This window comes from Pempheris klunzingeri, chromosome 2 (genome assembly GCF_042242105.1).
Source record: "Pempheris klunzingeri isolate RE-2024b chromosome 2, fPemKlu1.hap1, whole genome shotgun sequence".
Lineage (NCBI taxonomy): Eukaryota > Metazoa > Chordata > Actinopteri > Acropomatiformes > Pempheridae > Pempheris > Pempheris klunzingeri.
The window spans coordinates 14,605,269-14,623,004 of record NC_092013.1 but is presented as its reverse complement, the minus strand read 5'-3'; the positions used below and the strand labels follow the sequence as shown (position 1 = coordinate 14,623,004).

Sequence of the window (17,736 nt, the reverse complement as noted above, 5' to 3'; positions counted from 1 at the left end):
AGTACAACAACACATACAGCACTGGTGATAGTAAAGTACTATATTCACTGAATGTATTGCAGTAGAGTGTCATAAGTGTTTCAGATGCATTTTAGATGAGCTAGAAGAATTGTGGCATGTCTTAGGGAAGGGAGTTTGGCTCTGCAACTAACAAGTGTACGCACACGAGCAGATGTAATGTGTTTGTTGAAATGAGAGCAAAAAAAAGTTAAGATAAAGAATATTTTTTTATGACAGTGACTCTGAAGATACGAGCCTCCTTACTTAATGTGTCGTATGTGTTTACGCTGAGTCATATTTTCCACATTAACAGGGAGTGTTTGCTTTCCTCTCCGTGTTTGGATAATTCCATTCCCACAGAGCCAAAATCCAATAACTGTGAAACAAAGCTCCTAATCCTGTTCCTTCTTTGCTCCAGTATGCAAAGAAACACATTCCAGTCTAATTTTATGTACGCTGTCTCATTTTACCCATGTGAACATATATGTTCAGATCTGCTCTGTGCAACATACGTCTGTATGTAGCACAGATCTTTTTGGCAGGCAGTAAGGTGAACTCTCCGATGATGAGAAACAGACCAAAGTGTTGATGGTTAACACTCAACTATGTGGTTTTGAAAGCTGTACATTCTTCCATTGTAGTTCAGCTCAACACTGGATGCCACACTAATATAATCTGCCTTTGGTTTCACAGTTTTGGTGATTCATAACCGAGTTCAGTGTTATACTAACTTCTTTGCTGTATGTCCACATTTTTAAAATGCCACAGACTCTATTCATGTCAATGAGGTGGCCTCAGTTTTTGACTACTCATTACACTGACCTCTTGCACTCTTCTGAAAGTGTGTCTTTGACACTGGCAAGCTGATTTTGCCCTCGCTGCTCTGAATCCCCGAGCAGGTTTATATGCAGACTCTAGCAGTGAGGCTGAATCGATAAATGACGTTCGTTTTAGTCATTTACTTTTTGACAGACACTATGAATGGCCGAGATTTACTCATATTGGACTCATCAATACATTGCCTATACCCCACATATTTAAACTGAAAGCAAATACAACAATAAATGACTTCTAACCTGAATCTCAGTCAATCATTCAGCTAATTCATAAGTCCATTACTAACTGTGATACTGTAAATGTCTACTGGTCGGGTTACAGAGCTCAGAGGCTGCTGACACCTCTGATTGAAGAAGGTCTGGTGTCGTGCTGTTTCACAGCTGTTTGGAAAACAATCAAGCCAGTCAGAGAATTGGGACACCATCTTGTTATGCCAGGGCCAGAAAAATGGCCACGAAAATATCTACAACTATGAGTGAGATTGTGGAGCTATACAGGTTGTTGTAAGATGACTTAGTTACAACAATAACGGCTGTTAAACTGAAAAACAGAGTTAAATGCTCCTAGCAGCTGGTACTGCAGCTTTCATGTTGACTGAAAATGAAGTTGCAGCACAGATGCTTTCCTTGCTAATTGGTTTGTCTAAACCACTGGACTTACATCGGACTTATCTCACAGCATCATCATGGATACTTTACACACACAAGTAAATGTGACCCACCACACAGATCTTTTCTTACTCTGTAGTCTGTATAGTATTGTATAATGTAGATAAGTATTTTTTATAATTCTATAATCATAATTATAATTTTTATAATACATTTTTGTGTTTTTTCTTCAGCTATCTCACCTTATTTTTCTTTCTTTATTGCTTTGTTTTATGCCTTTATGCCTTGGTTAAATTAAAAGGAAAAATCACCATATAAATAAATAAAACAAAATGGCAATTCAGTCTAATTATGTGGCTTAATGTCAGTTGCTTTTAGACAACATTTGTGTTTAGGAAAAAAATCGGTAATGTTTTAATTAACAATTAAAACATGGATTAAGTACAATGAATTCAATTAATAGATTACATAACATAACAGAATGAGGTGGTTAGTGGGTAGTATGGAGCTACAGTCGTTCTGCATTAAATGTAATTAACAGCACTGTGAACATCAATGCCGTTCTCTTTAATTTCCAATCAGGCTCTGCGCTGGAAGCCTGAGAAAGGTCAAAACTGTATAATCTTGGAGCAGAAGTAATTAGGCCCAGCACAAGATGTTTTTCTTTTCTTGGATACCAGCTTGTCCCTATGCTTGGAGCTCTTTTCAAGGCAGGGATCTGGCATTTTGTATTCTGGCAGGAGCGTTGGAGGCTCCCCAGATCTGCATTACTGAAAGAGGGAATGAGTGGAAAGAGGCCCCATTGGAAACAACCATGTCCCGTGATGAGCTCACCTCGCCTTTAACATGTATAGGAGGGGTGGTTTGTTACTTAACATTGCATCCGTATCAGAATAAAATTAGAAAAAAGAAGATAGTGGAAGATGGCAGCAGATTTTTTGTCCCGTTCGTTTCACGTCATAAAGTAAATTTCTTTTAGGAAAGTGTCTACTGTCACAGTGAACTCTATTCTCTGAATGAATTTGTGGTACGGAGGTCCATGTAAGTAACACTGATATTTACGCATTTATTTATGTCTTTTTCTTTCCAGCGAGCAGGCAGGAGCTGTATCAGATACAAACAAATGTGTGAGAGCTGCGCCTGCAGGCCCAAACTTTTAGCATGAGGCTCAACAATGCTTAACCAACGTGCCAAAACAACATGGTGAGGATGTGTTAAAGTGCAGCAGCAATCAGCTTCAGTGTTTTGTCTATCTGGGCCAGAGGGGCATATGCCATGCCAGCTTGGTGGCCTCTTTTAAAATGAACCTTGGAGTTTTTGTAGGGTGGGAAAGTTTATAGATGAGGGGGAAAGGATTTGGTAGGTCGAGAGCCAAAGCTTGGCCTTTTTGTCTTGAATTGTTTGACACTTTGGCACATCGGATCTGGGATTGGCTTTAACGGTTTCTCTTTCTGTGTCTCTATATGTTTCTCTGTCTCCTCTGCCTTTGTTAGCGTGATATCACTTCACGTTTGTGTGGCACTGCAGAACTCCTGTAAGAAGGGGAGGAGAACGTGTGCGTCCCGCTTAAAATTGCCAAATATTCTTAGAAGAGAATACGCACAGATGTCTGACTAATAATGATTCACCACTACAGTCCATTTTCCCAGCAGTGTTTGCTTTTAGATTACATCATCCTCTCACCTCAACACCCACTAGAGGAGCATGATGGCACAGATATGACTTCGATCATCTTGTTGTTGTTAACCCATTTGTCTTCGGAGAGCAGAACACTGACAATTAGGGTTTCGCAGTCAGAGCTACAAGGATGGCAAAATCAAAGTAGAATTTCACCACCTACAGTAGATAGTCAGACATTTGAACCAAACCCTACAATGAGCCGCTATGATGAAACACAGAAACATAAACAAATTCATGGCTTACATACAGTATATCAGCATTCAAAGCTTCTGATTTGATATTCTAACACAGACGAGAGTCCCAAAGGGTTCAGATAAACAACAGACTGTGTGTTACAGTGTTATGTCATGGCACCACCGCCTTAACTCTGTTGACAGTGTGTTTGGCTGGCCACTGTCCACTGAAGAGGGCAGCCTTTGGTTGGTCTGTGGCGGGCTGTAATCTCCTTAGCTTGGCATGTCACTCCGCTGACCTCAGGCCCTGAGTCTTGCTGCTGCGTTGGGAGCTTTGCCTCCTGCTGATTTGCATCCTTTTCTCCCGTAAACGCTCCTGCGGCTAAATCTGTAATGTACAAACACATCCAGCACCCGAGCATTGCAGGGTGACGCACAGACATCTGGCAAACATTCATTCAATGCATAATTGCTTGCTTGCGCATATTTCTCAACATAAAGGACATTAAGGTAGGATTGAGGAGGATTTGTGTGCAGCCCGGCCATTTGCTCCAGGGAGCGGAGATTTCAGAGGAAACTAATGCATTTTGATTAGCAGGGGATTTATTCTGCCATATTGGATGGCATTAAACACCATTTAAATGTAATGTAAAAGGGCAGACAGCACTCTTAACGCAATGTTATCTCAAACTTTTTGAACTAAAACATTAAACTGAGCCACAATCAACTCTAACGATGTTCAGACTCTTAGTACACACCAAGCAGTCACATCATTTTTTGGCATTGTCAGTCTTACTTTGAACTCACTAAATGAGGTTAAAACCATCCATCCATCCATTGTCCGTACAACATTGTCTGTGGGAGGAAGCCGGAAAACCCACGCAAGCACGGGGAGAACACGCAAACTCCACACAGAGAGACGGCAGGTTCAAACCACAAACCTGCTAGTAGATTTGAACCTGGAACCTTCTTGCTGTGAGAGAACAGTCCTAGCCACTAGCCACTTAATTCTGTAAAGTATGTTCTGGGATATGATGCCTTTATTTTATGCAACGTGGTTAATGGTGATGAGATTACAGTCCCCTCCCTCAGACGTGCTACACTTGGAGGGCTGGCGCCATCTTAAATAGAGGTTGGCTGGATCGCTGTAGCCCTGATTGGAGCTGGACGAAGCTGTGCACTTATTATCACACCACCGTGGCCTAATGTTGGCAGTCAGCAAAGTGAAGGCCACAGCAGCCACTGTGCCTTAATTGTGAGGATCAAGGCTGTCAGTTGGCTGTGTGCAACCACAGTATTGCAGGGCCAGACGGACTCGTCCTGCTGTCTCCTTGCCCAGGGGACGTGTTTCCGCTCTACTTGACAGCAGTGTAAGACCAGATAAGAGGGTAAATAAGACTGCAGCCCCTGGTTACCCATGCATATTTGGGAAGCTAACTTTGTTCCCGAGACTATAGATACTGTATATGATATAGCAGCAGGCATCTGTGCAGTGATGCTGGTCTAAGTTCGCTCCAAGCCCACGCAGCTGAAGAATTAAAATGATTACTGTGGTGTTGAATCACCCACACAGACCTGTCACTCAGAGTGTCCAGATGCACCTGTACACTGTCGCGTATTAATCCTTTCTTATACCGGTTTATTTCCTCCTATTCAGACCACAAACACGAGGGTTAATCATGAAAATGTATTAGCGCGTTTCTTGTCTGCGTCGCTATAACGCACGGTGGTGTTTGAAAAGACAGAATGAGCATGCCAGCCTTTGAAGTGTTACTCTGGTGGTTTAAAAACAGGGCTGTCTTTCACTCTCCGACTGTCAGAGCTCAGCCGAGAGCTTTCTCTGAGCCTACCATCACCACGCATGGACGTGCTACTGCAGTAATGAGTCAGGCAATTTCAAGGACACCCACGGCTGCCATCTCCCCTGTGGCTCGCCTCAGTCTGCTCTCCTTTCCTTTAGCAGCTCCATCTCTCTCTCTTTGTCTCTTTCTGTGCCGTCCTCTCTGTCAGTAATCTTCTCCTCGTTTCAGAGGTATGGGCTTTATTAAATGCCACAGATCTTGTTTGGTAACCAATTCTTTTGAGGAAGCTAGCTCCCAGTCCCCCACCCTGCTAATTTCGTACCACCCACCCACTCCAGACAAATGAGTTTGTCCAGCTTGGAAGTCAGTCAGGGTGGTGTGACAGAGAGGCTGCATTCATGCGGAAATGGAGCCATGGGGAAAGACAGAACAGTCATGTTCCATTAGAGGAGTGCTGGCATAATATCCTCATCCAGAGAGACACAGTAGCTTGTCCTGCACTTATTACTGATGCCACTGATGATGCTTTAGGCAGGACAGAGCCAGGTTGCATGTTTACTTCAGTCCGTGCTCTTGCTACATTAGCAGATCAACCAACTGCATTGATTGAAGAAAGTGGAGCTGCGTCCATCACACACACACACAACATTTTGTCTTGTTCAGATGATTGCTTTGGCCTGCGCTTAAGTTAAGTGAGTCAGTTGACGATGACAGACATCTGTTGTGCATTATGAATATTCATGTAGGCTTTCAGCACAGAGGTGTATGTTTTGCAATTTTCCATATGTTTTATGCAAGTAAAATGCTCGAAAATGACCACTTTTAATAGAGGGCAGGTGAAAGATGTTTCACAGGACCAGGCCTTGCTTCCCAAAAGTATCTTGAGCTTAACAGGTGTTTCCCAAAAGCATAGCAACATAACTACTATAACTTTTAGAAATGATCATGGACTACCAAGTACCTCCCCACCTGCTCTCAGATAGCTGAGGCAGAACTACATGTTCCTTCTGGTGCCTTTTTTGTAGTAGTAGTTTTGAGTTCTTATTCTCCTCATCAAGTCTGAAGTTAAGTGAACACTCATGTTTAAATTGCAAAATAAGAAAAGAAAAACATAATTGGATTTGGGCAAAAGATTTGCCATCGTCATCCTCTCCTTCTCATCTAGTATATTAATCTCGCTCACCTCCTAATCATAGAGGTGTTGATTCAGCTTTATTATAATTTTGTAATTTGTGGAGCTGCGTTGGATTATACTGAGAGGTTTTTCTGATGTCTAGTTTACTCCATGTAAAAGGGATGGACAAAATATTATAAACACCCCTCAGTATAATGCAGTATAATAAACAGTTTCTGAAATGAGCTTGAAGTTGAATCAACCCCTCTCTAAAAGGGTTATTGCAATATCATTCTCATGAAGGTAGGATCTGTTGCAGGGCTTTTTAATTAGTCTGAATTAGTTAGATTAAATAAGTAATTTAGAAATGTACTCCGTAAACTGGCAATTTAGTGTATTTGCTTAACAATGTTTAAATCATAGAGCCTCACGAATAGCCACTTCTCAAGCGTTGTGTTCTGCAGAAGTCTAATTCATTTTCAGTAGCATTACACAAAACTCCCCCACGACTCTCTCTGTAAATGACTGCATTATACCTGCTGTATGACATCAGTCGGACATGTATCTGTCTGCCAGTTAAACCTGGAGGTCACAGGAGTGCCATGTGTGCTTTAACTGGTCTGGCAGGCCAGAGAGGGAGAGGAAGGATCACTGGAGAGGAGAGATTTACTCATCATCTTAGTGAATGAAAGGGGAAGTGCTGTCCTCAAAGTTTTGCGGCTTAAAGTGAGGCTTAGAGCCCGGGACTCCCTAATGTGAGGCAGATCAGCAGGGAAGGGAGAGCAGCCTGCACACCCGTGTCACCACTATAAAGATTTTATTAAATAAAAAAGAGAGAGCAGAAGCAGTGAGAGATGTTGTATAAATGGTTACTTTTTCTCCAACTCCCTTTATAGACTAGATTCTAAAAAGTGGGGATATGAAATGGGGGGGGGGGACGCAACTGCAGATCTTGTTAAATGTTAAAAAAATCCATGAATGGTGAGTGATCACAGAGCAGCTATTATTCAGGCTTCTCTTCCTTTTGGTTTTGTCTGTGTCAGTTTAATATTTGGGTGAATGTGAACTGCTGTACCGCTGTAGCCATGAGCCCTGCGTTGCTTGATTAGCTGGAGAATTAAGACAGATTATAGGCCATTGTTCTCGGAGGTCTGGGCAGGGCCGGACCGGGGCTGTAATCTCTTGTAATGCCCTGCGTTCATGATTTGCTGCAGATGATTTAATTAGACATCCTGCTGATAGGAGTCCTCATTTACAGCCTCCAATCAGCCAGATCTCCCCCCTCTCCCTCCCTGAGCTAACCTGTCGCTGGCAGGGAGAGAGAAGGAGCCTGAAGATGTTTACCTGTTAAATGCCTCTTGTCTAAGTGAGAGAGTCGAGCTGCATTTCTGTTTATCCACAAACCTGTCGTATTGAGGTACAGTCCAGGTGCAGAGAGACAGTAGATGACTGATGGGCTGACACGTGCTGGGAAAGCTCTCACATGCTCAGTCTCAGTCTACTTTTAGCTGTGGGATTAGGGAAATGGTGTCAAATCAAACAACAGTTCTTGCAAAACATTTGTGTAATTATCAGAGCTGACTGGGGGAAAAAGGCTTGTTCAATAAGCGGTTTCAGTGATTATGTACGGAATGGAAAACACAGATGAAAGTGAATAAAAGTTATAACTATTTTAACCACTATAACTCCTAAATTGTTCTCGTAATGTGCTGTATGGTCAATTCAGGTTTCCCTGGCACAGTGTTCTTAGAGGCTGTTTATTTCCCACAATGCATTTAGTTTGCATCTGGGGGTCAGACTAATCAGCGGGGAGCAGCCAGCTGTATTGTCTGTCCTTACCCCGGTACCCTCTCCTCATCATCGCCCTCAGTCAGCACGTTAACAGAGGTTTCCGGCCGCAGCAGCTCCAGAGGCTCTTCTTCACTGACTTACACTAACTGCAGCTGTGAAACAAGTGAGCATTTGTCAAGCGTTAAAATTGAAGGCTGTCAGATAGTTTAGAGGGCTGTGAAACGTGTTGCAGCTTCTTTCAGGAAAAGTCGAGTAAGATCATCCATCTTATTGGCACTCTCATATTGAAATGACAGAGACAACTCTTTTGTTGAAATACAAAAATCATTTCTTTTGTTTTTTTTCCTACATGTTAGACTATTAAAAGCTCATTTCTGCTTTTCTGAAATTTGTCTTGGCAGTGGTTTCAAAAGAAGGCACTGTTTAAAAGAGAGGTGGATGCGTTTGGGAATGTTTGCTTGATTGACTCGTCCCTCAGAAATGAGAAAAAGTAAATTTCCTTTGACCAGAGTCAGCATTTTTGACACCCAAAAAACTGAGGTTTTTAAAAAGCTCAAAAGTGTGCATTTTAACGGGAACGAGGAAAACTGAAAACTTTTGAAATGATGTGACTCAGCGGCATTAAAATTACAGAGACAACTCTGTGCTGCACTCATACAGTGCTTTGTTTTACGATGCGCCACCTTAGTGTGCTTCAACTTACTTTTAACATTTTCTGAAGAGGTTGTATGCTCCGGCCAAGTCTTCTCCCAGTTTCTGGACAGCTTGTGTTCCACTCACTCCTTCATGTATGTTTTTTTTTTTTTTTTTTTAATCTCACCTTTGGATTTTCTGTCCATATTTCAAGCTATTGTTAGCTGTACTGGATGTTACATTTGGGGGTTGTCAGGATTAAATGACAAAGCATTCAATAACTGAAAACATGAACAGGAACCTCTTTTTTTTCAGCTTTTTCAAGCAATCTACAACAGAAAATTGCATTGTGCATCTGAAGCAAGTGAAAGAGGCACTAGCTTCATAAAGGTGAATGACTTTATGTCTCTATACTGTCTTAGTAATTGTATTAATCAGTAGTTTACTCTGTGTTCTGTATTTTCTCTATTTTGTTCGACCAGCACACCACCTATCTGTATATGGTCTTGACTTCCCTATGATTAGGAGTAAAACAGAGAGAATGTGTTATTTAAGACTGATTTCAATCATATTCAGTGTATGTAAGTCATGGAAGCCTGATGAAGACCCATGTGGTTTGAGACTAGTCAATATTGCCAATATTGTCAATATAAGACATGCATCAAATGTAACCAGATATATTTCTTTCTTGCTCTGTGCTCGAGGAGTGCCTGAAATTCATTTTTATAATACAGAGACCCAGGCTACAATATGTAGATTACTGGAAATCATCTGGGGATTTAATAACATGCAGACCTGACTGAAGGCTATACTTAAAATTCATGGGACTGTACTGCCAGCGTCTGCACAAACAGTCTGTTATTTTACAGCGTGACTCGACAAAGGAGGCATACATCCCAAATATTTATTTGATGTCAGGGGACTGACTGAAAGCAAAGCAGACGCACACTTTATTTGGTCAGAAAGCGCTGCTGGCAAGCTGTAGCAATCACGGCTGCGTAGTGCATCCACAACAGCTAAGGCAGAATAGCTTCCAGCTGCACCCATGCCGTCGAGATGGAGCAGAGGCAAACAAATCTGATTGTTATCCCTGGCGTGTCTGTGTCGTGCTGGCTGACATACAACCACATCGTGTTTTTTAACAAGGTGATTTATGCGCCTGACACATACTACATGGTTTTATATTAACAACATGCTGACTATTAGAGGTTTGACTAATCCTAAGAAGCTTTTTCGAAAAAGATGACACAAGCTTGTATTTGGTTGTGGCGGAAATCTGCTGGCAGTCAAACATAACCAAGGGGTCATTTTCAGGCTGTGTTTACCCAGTGTGACCACAGAGGGAAGTCACTGTGCAGGAACAAAGAGCAGTTCTTCAGAACTGTGTTGTCATGCCTGCATTAGTTTCTTTTCCGTGCAAGTTTCCAAATATAGCTGTTTAAACCAGCCTGACTATTGACGCTTTTCTTCAATGTCAATTAACCTAATCTGTCTGTCTATGGACTGTGGGAGGAAAGCAGAGCACCTGACAAAAACCCACACAGGCACGGAGAAAAAATGCCAACTGCCCAAGCGCTGCCCCAAGCACCATTTTCAGGATAATTTCATCTATATCCATAACATTCACCTACACTCTCTGCTGAAGTCATCTTTCTTAAACTTTTTTAGCATTTGTCTCTGCTGTCTAAAAACTGCCTCGTTAAAACAGAAAGATTGAATAGTTAATGATATTAGACACAACATACTGTTGAATACGACTATGTTTAGACTCATATTATTGGAAATGTTAATGGAATTCCAAATGAGGTTTTCTTACTTCCTGAACAGAAACGTTAAGTTCAGGTTTCACTTCGGTAAAAATCTATAAAGGTCTGAAAAGTTTGGTCGCTGCACAGCCAGGTGCAACTTCCAAATATAGCTGCTTAAACCATTTTACTAATGATCCCTTTCTTTGGAAGTAATTATAGATGTTGGTGATTCATGGGAGAAGCTTGTTTACTTCATCTCACAGGTCTAAAGGTAAAGTACATTTTTTAGTTAATGTTTTTTCCCTTTCATCAGTTGCCTGTTGAGATGATGAATAGCCCTCTCCAAGATTAGCATCTTGCTCTTGACGGGGTTGATTGATGGCTCTTCAGAGGTGGATCGAAACTGGTTGCTCTAGTGAGCATATTCTGAAATTCCACATTACACCCAAAAGTATTTAAACTGGCTGTCTGTCAAATACATTTGCAGTTTCAGCTGTGAAAACTGTTTATATGTCTTGGACTGCTTGTTTAAATAGCTTTGTAGATGGAAGTTCTGCTCAGCAGTCAGGAAGAGACGAGCTGTAACAGCCTCAGGACTGATGGTGAAGCACTGAGCTGCTTCTGTCAAACTGGTGACTCTTAACACGCAGCAGGCCTGCTCTTATCACTTGGCACCTCTCAGATTTCCACTCTAGAGCCAAAGTCAAACCCCCTGTTCCTCTTAAATGGCCTGTCCTGCACTGTGTAGATTATCAAACTTAACACTGATGGCTTTGAGACCTGTTTGTCTTTCTTAAGACCATCAGACATCCAACAGCTTTGCTGCCCTGCTAATGCCACACACTCTGCTCTCACCACTGCCTACACTTAGTGTGTAGACTCTGTAGACCTTTACAGCAATTCAAACATCATGAATCTCTTTCATTTTAATGGTAAAAATATTAAAACTGACATGCAGTGTTGTGTTTCTGTTCCCTAGCTATTCATGTTTGGGGTAATACATTTGCATACTCTGTGCCCTTGCTCGCTCCAGGAAGTGGAGCAGCAGCCTCTGAGCATTCATCATTTACATGACGTGCCCTATATTAGGAGGACTGGAGGAGGCCGCCAGCATCAGCACTTCCACTCCATCCCCACTGCTTTTACCAAGTGTTTCCTGTAAAATAGAAGTTGTAAATGTAGTGGTCATATGTGATCTAATGCTCAGATCCAGGATCAGTAACAGCAGACCTGTTTCACCCTTCAAAGAAAGATTCTCAAGAAATATTTCTGTCGAATAATGGACAATTGTACTGAAACTGTAGCAGTTATAGATTTTTAAAGTGCTCAGAAACAACGTAGGATGATAAATTTACTTTTCATTACACAGGTTAAGGGTAAAGTAATGCAATTAAGTAATTATTCCAGTATCAAGTGGGACTAAAAATTATTACTGAAACATTGAGTTGAGTTTCAACTGAACATTTTCACAGAAAACTGACTTGCATTTTGATTCATTAATAATGAAGTAATTTATCAAGCAAAATGCAAAACATTACTTGGCTTCAGATAATCCTATACGAGGATTTGCTGCTTTTTTTTTCCTTTGTTTTATCATTGCGTCGATCAATATCATTGTTTTATAATGTAAGCTGATTCATTTGCATTGAAACTAACTCTGTTCATTTGTTTGATATTTTGTCAATTAATCAATTCATTGTTATCGTTATCTGAACAAGACCTCCTTTGTAACTCGAAGAGTGGACTTGGTAGGAGATGTGGCATCCGAGAGGCACACAGTAGAAACTACTTCTGCTGTACAGGCTGTTCTTGTCTCAGACTGCCTCTGTCTCACTAGGACAGATGTTGGAGGTGAGTAGTGTGTCTCTGTCCTGCAGCTCTCTGAGCCAGTCCTGCACAGTCAGCTCAGCTGGCCTCGGCCTGCTCTGCTGGCTGAGCTCAGGCAGCAGGGACGCGCTCGTTCCCCTGGAGAGGCTACAGGCTCTGCTGATGCTAGAGGAAACAAGGCTCGGGAATGTAAGGCGCAGCTTGAGCTCAATTTGATGTCTTGGAACAAATACAACAGAGTTTGCAGCCTGAGACAGCATTTTTGTTATTCTGCTTTTTGTTTCATCTCACAAGTTTTTGTTTTGGTTGCCTCCCGGGGCCAAGGGCGGGGGCAGCCGACACGCCAGACTGTCAGGTGAAACATTTTTATGATTGGCCTCAAATCCTTTGGCCCACACTTCATCATTAATTTGCACTCGGCTCAAAAAAAAAATCAGCCTCTGAAAATGATGTCTGGTATAACATACAAGGAAGCATTTTGAAAGGCTGTGTGCTTACACAATGTTTTGTATTCCCAGAGGTCACTTGGCTGCATTATGTTAATGCACTGAATTGCACTTCTTGTAAGAACAATGCATCAGAGATGAGGAAAAAATGAAAATATCTTAAAAGTCGTGCACCTCAGAACCCAGAGCTGATATCACTGTGGTTATTTCTGCCGTTGTGACATCAGTAGTTGTCGAGGTCTGCTGTTAGCTCTTTCACTGCTGCCGGTGTCAGTGTCTCCAGGATGCACTCGGTTTGGCATTGAGTGCTGTGAAAGGGTCCTCGCATGGGCTAGTCGCTTGTCATCATGTTTCATCCGGACAACCTACTGATGAGATGGCCTGCACGGTGCACTGCTGGTTTTATTTGTGTATTTACACTACTAGCATCTGTATCCCAGTTAGAAACCACAGCACTTTGTACCTACGTGTGACCATGCTTACTTTCAGCTGAATGTAGTGTGACAAGCATCTTGTACTTTAGTAAAACGGAGGGTTAGTTACTGTGTGCTTTCTACATGCCACTGCTGCTAAAAGAAGCATATTATGGCAAAAGCTCAAAACATTTTCACCGTCTGATATATTTTGGGGGAACTCCCTTCACTTGTGGTGTTATATGCATAGGTGTTACCATGGTTGCTAAGTGTTAGTGCATAAATAAAAGCTATGCATCGCTCATTGCTCTCAGGTGGAGTGAACTCTTTCTAAAAAGTTAGCAGATGAATTTAATTGTAGTTTTAGCATCTATCATCTATCTATAAAATCCTGTGTTCGGTGGTAGCTCTGCACCGCAGTCCGCCTTCAACCAGCCCGAGACTCTCCTTTTCAGGCGACCTCTGTCCGGGTTTTAGGACCACGCCAGCCCAAACAAAATAAACCAAATGGGTAAAAACCCCAGAGGAGGCGGAACTGAACCAAATGGAGTAGGTGTTAAAGCACCCTTAATGGGCTCTGTCTACAGATACTTAATGGCAAAGAAAAATAAGAGTTGTGTGTGGGTGCACTGTGTGTGTGCACACTTGTATGTTGCTTCCTGTGTAATATCCAAGCCGGTAGCCTTGAACTCGCAGCACGTCGGTGCCCATGTGACTCTGTACCTGGTTGTGAGCGACATATTTCATACTCAGTCCATGTTGAATTAGAATGAGCCCATAAAGCTCACTGCCTGACTGTAACGGCTGCAGTGTGTTGGCTGCTTTGTTATTGGCTGGTGTCCTGTTTACCCTCCCTGTCTGCTACCTGACAGAATTACACCCTCAGCTTGATGAAGGTTATGCCAAACTGTCCTTGTGAAAATCACTTGCAGTACTTTGAGTTATTGTGGGCTCTGCTTCGGTTTGCATTCGAAGTCCAGTGACCCCACTGTAATTATAAGTAGTATTTTGGCTCTGCATTCTGTATATCTTTCAGTAAGGAGAAGAGTTGCAAGTTTTACAGATTTTTTTTCCCATTTCTCTTCCTGTCATCAGTGCTCGTGACAGAAATCACTGGAAGCAAATCTTGTCTGTGTCTGAGAGGAAGTTCTCTACCCTGTAGGCTTTTTATTATTCATGCCGTGACACTGCATGTTGTTTTGTTCACCTCTTCATCAGCGCTGGCGGTTTGAAGCCAATAACGCTCTCTAAATCCTGAACGAGCTGCTGAATGTAATCTGGCTCACAGCTGTAAGGAAAGTTTGAGGAATTTTTTGCCGCATTTTTGAAGAAATGCACACTGATTGACTATTATTTTATTCATTTATTTCCTTGTAAATATCCAGTAGAGCTTCTAACGTGACAGCAGAGGAAGAGGAAGAGGGGAACGACAGCAGGATGAAATGAGTTTTAGATTTATAATCCCCCAGCCGTGACCCCCATCTCCTGCATCTTGACGTCCTGGGGAAATGTCACGTCAGACTTGTGTTGGCCAGATGCGATGGACAGGAGAGAGACGCCTCTACACACAACACAAAAACACACACAGGCACACCGTGTACATACACAAACCTCCCTGTTAGGCCCTGCTGATAACCAGTATTTATTCACCTGCATTTTTATGCCTCCGTGCCAGCAACAGCTGTGTAGGGCAGGGTTACGTTTTCGGGTCATTCGTCCGTACATGCGTTCCTCCATCTGTGCATCTACACGTAGTTCTCATGAAAACGATATCTCTGGAACACCTTGATGTAATTTCCTCAAGTTTGGCACAAACGTCCACTTGGACTCAAGAATGAACTGATTAAATTTTGGTGGTCAAAGGTCAAGGTCACAAATCAAGTATATGGCCATAACTCAAGAATTCGTACACTGATTATGACAACATTTCCCACAAAACTATGAAATGATGACATTTTATATGGAAAAGGTCAAAGTCAGCTTTACTGTGGTGTCGTAATTCTTACAAAAACACTTCTCTGACCATAATTCAACGCAATAACTCAGAAACAGAAGGGAACATTGTGGCCATATTGTCTGGACAGACATGTAGGATGTAAACTGTAACTTGGCTGGCTGACGGAAACATACAATCGCAAGGCAGTAATTCTAGGTCCGTTTTCTTTTGTCATATAACAATGGATTGTTTCATCATCATGCACAGTTTTCATGTAGATACCAGTGAATGACATCCAATTCAGATCTGATTCCTTACATGTGTAGTAATGGACACTACAGCTGTGGCTTTTTCTCTAGTTCTGCTTAAATGTCATCAGAGAAAATCTCCATCTGTAGGATACTCAAAGGACAGTCTATGCTCCCAGGAAGATTACAGAGGATTATGTAATTGCACGTTATGGAGGAGGTTTAGGGCCTTGAAGTAGAGATGATTTCACCAAGGTTAATTTTTGCTGTTTCTAAAATGCGGCTTATGCTTAAATTCTTACTATGCTTACTGATGCTTACGTTCAGCTTAAGGACTGTACACATTCTTCATTGCATTTAATTTTATCGACAAGCTCTATCCAGAGTGGATATTATATCCAGTTTTACACACTGTCGTGCAAATGATGGCTTTTGGGTTCTCAGAGAAGTGTGGGCTGATGTCGATATGTCCATCCATCAGCGTGATGGCTATAACGGTTAAAGCTGCCCTCCTCTGACCAGCCGGTCAGATGGTGTGTTGCAGGAGAGTGGAGGAGTATGTTGTCTCTGCACGTCTGTCAGTGTTGGTCTATCTCAGTGTGTGGGAGTAGCCTTTGACCTGCTGCAGACAAGCGTGTAGCGATGAGGAGGAGAGCCTGCTGAGCCTGCCACACTCCTATCATTAGCATGGAGAGCCACACTCCCCCACTGCACCAACCATTGTTTTCCACTGTTTCTGTCCTTGAGAAGAAACATGCCTCATCTTACACAGTACACATTTGCACCTTTTAATTTAGCAGCTAATGATCGAGGTCAAAGATTTTCTAATACATCACAGATTGATGCGTGGCTTATTTCTTTCCTCTCTGCTGGTTCATCTTTTTTTTTTTCGATTTGTTGACTAGAAGGTTAAATTATTCTGTATTTTTCCTGTCAGTGGAGATCTATTCTGGTATTTATTTTGGCCCGGGGGCTGAGTGATAGTTGTTTTCTCAGCACGGCTAAACTGACAGTTCCATTTGGTGGATTTTTTGCTGCAGTTGGTGTTCAGGGGAGGTGACACTTTGTGGATCACAGAGAAGGTGACGCACAGGTTACATGAGCAATGAGACCAGCAGCAGGGGCGGCGCAACGGAGGGTCTGCAATAAATGAGGCTCATGTCATGTTGTTTTCTTTGTTTCAATTTCTCCTTTCCTCCGGAATCAGAGCAAATGAAATGATGCCAATTTTACTGCCACATGTACTGCATATTGCCATTTTATGTATGAGGTTTTTGTTTAGTGCATATTTTCTGTGCAATTTGTAGCTGTGTATAATTATTTGTGCTTTAGACCCATTTCTTTGTTTACATTTGAACATAATGGCATACTTTCACTGATGTTTAGTTTTTGTTTTATATAAAATTGTTTGTCAGGTGTCAGCTTTTATTAATGAGCACACATCCAGGCTCTCTAGACAGTTACCAGAATGCTGTTTTACCAATAAAAAGGCTTTCTGGTGTTAATTGTCTGCCAACTCAGTAAATGCTGCAGTGGTTCAGCTCAGATCAAACAGAATCTCCTCAGTTTCCTCAGTTTGACATGAATCAGGTCTGATTATCAAGCTCAGGTACATGACGCAAAGCTTCTTTGTATCCTTTAGACTGAAAATGTCTTTCTGTTATTATTGTGGTGACAGAGGTCATTACTTACCCTTACATAGCTGGGGTTGAATGCTCATTCTCTATAAAGGGAACACGTTGGCAGTGCTCTGTTGAAGGCTTGTTTACCAAAATGCATCAGTATGAGAATTAAAATGTTAAAATGAGGCCATAATATTCAGATTTCTTTTGTGTGTGTTTTGGGGTGCTGCTATCTCGGCTCATAAATCAGGTCAGATTTTCTCTGGTGTCAAGGAAACGTCGACATCTGAGAACTGTTGCACAATGAGCTGCTTTTCATCTGGTCAACCGTCATCTGTTGGTTTCCTCAATATCTTCTTATATAAATATAATACTTGCTAAACGTCAGCATGCTAGTATTGTCATTGTGAGCATGTTGGCGTGTGAGGTTAGCATTTAGAGCAATGCTGTGCTTTAGTACAGCTTTACAGAGCCGCTTGTATAAATTCCATCCTCTAACACATCTTGTGCCCAAATGAATACTCAAGCAACTCAGTCATCATTTTTAATTTTCACAAGAGCTAACATGTGTTCCACCAACAGATTGAAGTTTTTGAGTTAGACTAGTTTCTGAATCTCCACCTTTCCATTCCTTATTGTTTAGTCAGTATGAACACATCATCTAAGTTTAGATTGACAAAGTGCAGAGCTGTGCCTTCAGTCTTGTGCCCTGAGTTCTTTGCACATTTGTATAAACAAGTCTATATGGGTGTCTGCTGAACTACTTCAGTCCTAAAGCCTAAATGTGAGTGCGCCGGTGTTGTTGGCACATGGGACCTGCATAAAAACTCTGCACAATTTGTGACAGCAGCCGTCCCA

General features: G+C 41.9%; 1 protein-coding gene across 1 annotated transcript in view; it reads left to right on the top strand.

Annotated features, from left to right (window-relative positions):
• trim62.1 (tripartite motif containing 62, tandem duplicate 1) overlaps window positions 1–17,736 on the top strand; it is a 28,894-nt gene that overhangs the window by 2,261 nt on the left and 8,897 nt on the right. The window lies entirely within an intron of this gene.